The sequence below is a fragment of the Hemibagrus wyckioides genome, linkage group LG21, assembly GCF_019097595.1.
Source record: "Hemibagrus wyckioides isolate EC202008001 linkage group LG21, SWU_Hwy_1.0, whole genome shotgun sequence".
NCBI lineage: Eukaryota > Metazoa > Chordata > Actinopteri > Siluriformes > Bagridae > Hemibagrus > Hemibagrus wyckioides.
The window spans coordinates 21,254,820-21,262,332 of NC_080730.1; the positions used below are offsets into that span (position 1 = coordinate 21,254,820).

The following is a 7,513-nucleotide window of genomic DNA, read 5'->3' on the forward strand; positions in this document are numbered from 1 at the left end:
ATAACTCCTGTCACCTCATGGCTCTACTTCTGGTCAGTCCGGTCGGTCTGTTATCTGTCCGTGTGGTTTATCACTGTTAATAATCTCTCCCTCTCTCCCTCCCTCCCTCTCTCTCTCACTCACTCACTCACACTCACTCACACACACACACACACACCGATCGGTTTAATTCCAGACTTAATGTTTACTTTCAACACCTTCTCAGTCCACTTCCTCCTCAGGGTCACGAGCCACGCTGACGTCATCTCACATATCCGGATGGAGAAAGCTGCTCGGTTGCTAGTGAAAATGCTAGCATGATTTCTTCTGTTGTATTTTTAATGAATATCTGTGTGCTATTGTGCATACTACATACTGTCTATATTTTGTGTGATGGTATTAGCTGTGTTTATTTTGTGTGATGGTATTAGCTGTGTTTAAAGTTTTAAATACACGATGCTAAAGTGTGCGGTTTTAAAACACTGCTACAGTTCTGATAAGTCGCCAGGAGATGGCGCTGTTTAGTCATGAAGCTTAAACTGCACTCAAGGCGCAGATGGGAAGATTAGTAGTTTTTAACATCAGCCTGAAGGAATAGTGTCAAATATCTTATACATTAATGATTAAAACAATAATATTAACTTAATATTAAAGATAGTTAGAATTAAATTGTCCAAATGGAGTTGAAATTGACGCGATTCTTTTTAACCGAATCATTTGTGCTGCCAGTTCACACCTGAAAAATTCAGAATCAAAAGATTCGAACAGAACGACTCTCTGAGTGAGCCTTACGTCATCAGCGCGCACGTGGCCACGATACAGCCGCTAAATGCGATATAAAATAGCCTAATTGCGATAATGTTTGCATAATTATATCATTGAACCAAAGTAAATGTCAGATAAATGCATTAAAGAAAACATAATCAATAAGAAAAAATTGTTATTAAACGTACCTTTTGAATGGTGCGAATGCTGACCGCTTAAAAGCAGTAAGATGCTAATCGGCTAATGTAGCATCTGAGGTAACAAAAAAGCAGTTAATTTATCAGTTAGAATTGTTTTCATGTAGTTTCATATTTTGGAAATTTTGTTTTGTTTAAATGTTTTTTTTTAGCTTTAGCTTTCTAACTGCAGCTAGCCATCGTTAACCTTGGTGCTAGCATGCTAATGCTAACAATATTCTTATTATTAATTATGCATCTAAGCAGTTATTTTAAATGATCACACACACACACTCTCTCTCTCTCTCTCTCTCTCCTAAAATCCTCTACCTGCTCAGACAGCCTCTTCCTGAAGGAAACCTAACAGTTAAAGTTTTCATCAGTAAGTACACAAGAGAGAACTTCTCTGAAGCCCTCAGCATCTTCAGCATCATCAACATCTTCAGCATTTTCAGCATCTTCAGTATCTTCAGCATCTTCAGCCCTCTCTGAATGTTATCATAACACACACACAGAAACTCCAAGAGATTTCCTCTCAAAATGACATGAAACTGTTGGAAATGATCTCAGAAGGTTCCTGTCTGTGTTCATTCAGAGATTTGTTAGATTCTCTTTGTGTTCTTCCTCCAGTTAGTGGTCATTAGTGGCTCAGAGGAAGTGCGACATGGCAGCTCCATGTCCAACATTCTCCTACCAATATACTCACTCTCCCTCCTCTGGACATGTCCAAACCATCTTAATCTGTCCTCCCTAACTTTGTCCCCCAAACATCCAACATGAGCTGTCCCTCTGATGTACTCGTTCCTAATCCTGTCCAACCGTGTCCCTCCCAAAGAGAACCTCAACATCTTCAGCTCTGCTACCTCCAGCTCTGACTCCTGTCTCTTCCTCAGTGACACTGTCTCTAAACCATACAGCATGGCCTAGGGTTAACCCTAGCCCTAACCCTAGCCCTAACCCTAACCCTAACCCATCCCTATACTTCTCCATCAACATTCTCAGAGCAAAAATTCCATCTGTTGTGCTCTTTCTGGGCATGAAGCCATACTGCTGCTCACAAATGTCCACTACCTTCCTTAACCTAGCTTCCACTACTCTTTCCCATAGCTTCATTGTATGGTTCATCAACTTTATCCCCCTATAGTTGCTGCATCTCTGCACATCATCCTTATTAAGATCAGCACTAATACACTACTTCTCAAGTCAAAGTCAAAGTCAAAGAAGCTTTATTGTCATTTCAACCATATATAGCTGATGCAGTACACAGTGAAGTGAAACAACGTTCCTCCTGGACCAGAGATGCTACACAGAACAAAGACAAACATAGACATACAACATATAGACAGACTTTTGTGCAGATAGCAGTGTATACAGTGAGTGCAAATATGAAATTGACACATGTAAACAGGATTAATATAAAAAAATGTAAAGTGAAATGTAAAGTGACGTGCGTGCAAACAGGACAATTTAGTGTGTGTGTGTGTGTGTGTGTGTGTCCAGCACAGTTTAGTTCTTCTTGGAACACAGTTCTCAGCTTTTGTGCATGTGTGTTATGTATGTGTGTGTGTGTCCGTGTCCAGCACAGTTCAGTTCTCCTGTTGAGATCAGATCTTGGATGTGTGTGTGTGTGTGTGACCAGTTCAGCTCAGTTCTCTGTTGAGATACCTGATTGCCTGAGGGAAGAAACTGTTTAACAGTCCGGTTGTGTGGGTCCGAATGCTTCAGTACCTCTTTCCGGATGGCAGAAGGGTGAAGCGTGTGTGTGAGGGGTGTGTGGGGTGTGTGGGGTGTGTAAGAGTGTGTGTGAGGGGTGTGTGGGGTGTGTAAGAGTGTGTGTGAGGGGTGTGTGGGGTGTGTAAGAGTGTGTGTGAGGGGTGTGTGGGGTGTGTAAGAGTGTGTGTGAGGGATGTGTGGGGCGTGTAAGAGTGTGTGTGAGGGGTGTGTGGGGTGTGTAAGAGTGTGTGTGTGGGGTGTGTGGGGTGTGTAAGAGTGTGTGTGAGGGGTGTGTGGGGTGTGTAAGAGTGTGTGTGTGGGGTGTGTAAGAGTGTGTGTGAGGGGTGTGTGGGGTGTGTAAGAGTGTGTGTGTGGGGTGTGTAAGAGTGTGTGTGAGGGATGTGTGGGGTGTGTAAGAGTGTGTGTGTGGGGTGTGTAAGAGTGTGTGTGAGGGATGTGTGGGGTGTGTAAGAGTGTGTGAGGGGTGTGTGGGGTGTGTAAGAGTGTGTGTGTGGGGTGTGTAAGAGTGTGTGTGAGGGATGTGTGGGGTGTGTAAGAGTGTGTGTGAGGGGTGTGTGGGGTGTGTAAGAGTGTGTGTGAGGGGTGTGTAAGAGTGTGTGTGAGGGGTGTGTGGGATCATCCACAATGCTGTTAGCTTTGCGGATGCAGCGTGTGGAGTAAATGTCCGTAATAGAGGGAAGAGAGACTCTGATGATCTTCTCAGCTGTCCTCATTATCTGCTGAAGGGTCTTGCGATCCGAGAGGGTGCAGTTCCCAAACCATGCCTCGCAGGAAGTAGAGATGCTGCTGGGCCTTTCTGGTGATGGAGCTGGTGTTGAGTGACCAGGTGAGGTCCTCCGCCAGGTGAACACCAAGGAATTTGGTGCTCTTGACGATCTCCACGATGGACCCATCGATGTTCAGTGGAGAATGGTCACTCTTTGTTCTCCTGAAGTCAACAACCATCTCTTTAGTTTTGTCAACTTTCAGAGACAGGTTATTAACTTTACACCATGATGTTAGCTGCTGCACCTTCCTCCCTGTATGCTGACTCATCGTTCTTGCTGATGAGACCCACCACGGTCGTGTCATCGGAGAACTTGATGATATGATTAGAGCTGTGCATTGCTGCACAGTCATGAGTCAGCAGAGTGAACAGCCCTGAGGAGCTCCAGTGCTCAGTGTGGTGGTGCTGGAGATGCTGTTCCCGATCCGGACTGCTGAGGTCTTCCAGTCAGGAAATCCAGGATCCAGTTGCAGAGGGAGGTGTTGATGCCCAGCAGATTCAGCTTCTCGATCAGGTGCTGAGGAATAATCGTATTGAATGCTGAACTGAAGTCAATGAACAGCATTCGTAGGTAAGTGTCCTTATTGTCCAGGTGTGTGAGGGCCAGATAGAGGGTTGTGCTGATGGCATCGTCTGTGGAGCGATTTGGACGATACGTAAACTGCATGGGGTCGAGTGAAGGTGGCAGCAGGTTCTTAATGTGTCTCATGACAAGCCTCTCAAAGCACTTCATGATGATGGGTGTGAGTGCAACGGGACAGTAGTCGTTAAGACAGGACACTGGAGACTTCTTCGGCACAGGGATGATGGTGGTTGACTTTAGGCACGTTGGGACGACGGTGCTGCTCAGGGAGATGTTGAAGATGTCCGTGAAGACATCTACTAGCTGTTCTGCACATTCCCCAGCACTCTGCCAGGAATGTTGTCTGGTCCAGCAGCTTTCCGTGGGTTAACTTTGCGTAGAGTTTTCCTCACATCAGCCGTGGTGAGACAGAGCATCTTGTCCTCTGAAGAAGGGATGGTCTTCCTTGCTGTCACGTCATTTCGTGCCTCGAACCGAGCGTAGAAGCTGTTCAGCACATCTGGAAGGGATGCATCACTATCACAGGCAGGTGGAGCTGGCATGTAGTTGGTGATGGACTGGATGCCTTGCCACATGCACCGAGTGTCACCACTGCTCTGGAAGTGGCTGTGGATTCTCTGGGAGTGTGCACACTTTGCCTCTCTAATGGCTCGAGACAGTTCAGCCCGTGCTGTTTTTACGGGGTCCTTGTCTCCAGTTCTGAAGGCAGAGTCTCTGGATCTTAGCAGCACACACACCTTTGCGGTCATCCACGGCTTCTGGTTGGAGCGTGTGGTGATGGACTTGGAGACAGTCACGTCATCGATGCACTTCCCGATGTAGCCTGTCACTGATGCCGTGTACTCCTCCAAGTCAATAGAGTCGCCGTTGGTTGCAGCCTCCCTAAATATGTCCCAGTCAGTGCACTCAAAACAGTCCTGAAGAGCAGAGATGGCTCCTGCTGGCCAGGTTTTAACCTGTTTCAGAACCGGTTTAGAGCGTCTGATGAGTGGTCTGTATGCTGGAATCAACATAACAGAGATGTGGTCTGAGTAGCCGAGGTGGGGGCGGGGCTCTGCACGATACGTGCCAGGAATGTTTGTGTAAACAAGATCCAGCGTGTTCGTCCCTCTCGTAGCAAAGTCCACATGCTGAAGGAATTTAGGGAGCACTGTCCTGAGATTTGCATGATTGAAATCTCCGGCGATGATGATGTCTGTCAGGGTGAGCATTCTGTAGCTCGCTAATAGCTTTGTAGAGTTCACACAGTGCCTCTTTAGCATTAGCGCTGGGTGGAATGTACACTTCTTCTCCATTCCTCAGGCATCTTCTCACTCTCTAAAACCCTGTTAAACAAACTAGTTAAAAATTCCACTGCCGCCTCTCCTAGACACTTCCAGACCTCCACCGGGATGTTGTCAGGACCAACTGCCTTTCCACTTTTCATCCTCTTCAAAGCCTTCCTGACTTCATCCTTTCTAATCTTATCTACTTCCTGTTCCACAGAGTTCACCCCTTCTACGCTTTTTTTGTGTGAGCACCTTTCCATCTCTATCCTTAATAACTCTAACTTACTGCACATCCTTCCCATCTCGATCCCTCTGCCTAGCTAACCTGTACAAGTTCTTCTCTCCTTCTCTAGTGTCTAACCTAGTGTACAACTCATCATACGCCTTCTGCTTGGCCTTAGACACCGCCCTCTTCACTCTGTGCTGTAACTCCTTGTATTCCTGTCTATTCTCTTCAGTCCTGTCCATGTCCCACTTCTTCTTGGCTAACCTCTTCCTCATTCCACCACCAAGTCTCCTTATCTTCTTTCCTCCTTCCAGATGACACACCCAGCACCTTTCTTCCTGTCTCCCTGATCACTTCTGCTGCAGTTTCCCAGTCATCTGGCAGCACTACCTGACCACCCAGAGCCTGCCTCAACTTCTGTCTAAATTCCTCACAACATTCCTCCTTTTTCAGCTTCCACCACTTGGTTTTCTTCTCCATCTCTATCTTTGACCTCTTCTTACAGACCATCAGATTCATCCTACACACCACCATCCTATGCTGTCTGGCTACACTCTCTCCCACTACCACTTTACAGTCACTAATCTCTTACAGATTGCCTCTTCTACATAGGATGTAGTCTACCTGTGTGCTCCTACCTCCACTCTTGTAAGTCACTCTATGCTCCTCCCTCTTCTGAAAATAAGTGTTAACCACAGCCATGTCCATCCTCTTAGCAAAGTCCACTACCATCTGTCCTTCAAGGTTCCTTTCCTTAACTCCAAACTTGCCCATCACCTCCTCATCACCTGTGTTCCCCTCACCAACATGTCCATTAAAATCTGCTCCTATCACCACTCTCTCACCCGTGGGAATACTCTCTATCACCTCATCTAATTCACCCCAGAATCTCTCTTTCTCCTCTAACTCACCACCTACCTGTGGGGCATAACCACTAACAACATTCAACATCACCCCTTCAACCTCTAACTTCAGACTCATCACCCTGTCTGACACTCTCATCACCTCCAGAACATTCCTCACAAACTCCTCCTTCAGGACCACACCTACCCCATTTCTATTTATCCGGGCTTGGGACCGGCACAGAAGTCACTGGACTGTGACTTTAATGGTGTTTATTTGTGTTTAAAGGTCATTAATGGTGTTTATTTGTGTTTATTGGTATTCAGTGGTTTTTAATGGTGTTTGTTGGTGTTTATTTGTGTTTAATGGTCTTTAATGGTGTTTATTTGATGACATCAGCAGATGATGTTTCAGTAAATGACTTTCACAAAATGAGAAACTGAACATGCTCAAGGAGATTGTAGATCACTTTATCAAAGAAGACACACACACACACACACACACAACTTTTGTTCAGGAAGTAGCACTTTAAAGTCACACATGTAGAACGTCTGCACAGATGATAATTATAAAAGTAATCAGGTTCACACCACACTTCTCCAGTCCTCCTCACTTGCCTGTGCCCCTTTTTTTTTATTAAAAATAAATCTTGTTCTTCTGACATTTAAAAATACTGTGATAAAAGTTTCCTAGCTAATGGGACAACACCTTCCAGACAGTGTGTTACCATCCAGACTGTACCTGTGTGTGGCTTCTGCTAGGTTGGAATGAAAACCTGGACCCATACCGGCCCTTTGTGGATCCGGTTTGACACCCCTGCTCTAGAGGATCAGAACACCATGGCAGTGAGTGAACAGAACCAGGAGATGGCGCTGCTACAGAGGAACTCCTGATGAACATGTGTGTTTAGTGGTCAGGTCTGATAGCCTGAGAGCACAAGCAGTGTGTGTTTCACTCAGCCAATCAGAACACACGTTACTGAGTGCTGTGTTTCCCACAACAACAGGAGGAGAGAGCTTCAGTCAGGAACACTCTGTCCATGCTCATGTAGCTACTGACAGATGTTCAGAGACTGATGTGTAGACAGATGTGTGATCAGTGTGTGTGATTATCATTTGTGCAGTTGGTGAAGTTCCTCTGAATGTGAGTTTAAGTAAAGTATAAAACTTCTAC

The 7,513-nt window shown here is 45.7% G+C and overlaps 1 protein-coding gene across 1 annotated transcript in view; it reads right to left on the minus strand.

Moving 5' to 3' along the window:
- Window positions 1-202, minus strand: part of dram2b (DNA-damage regulated autophagy modulator 2b) — an 8,834-nt gene extending 8,632 nt beyond the window's left edge. The window contains exon 1 of the mRNA XM_058374025.1: window positions 1-202. This exon is cut by the window's left edge and continues 9 nt beyond it. The gene's annotated coding sequence lies outside the window, so the exon portion shown is untranslated.
- Window positions 203-7,513: the final 7,311 nt, after the last annotated feature.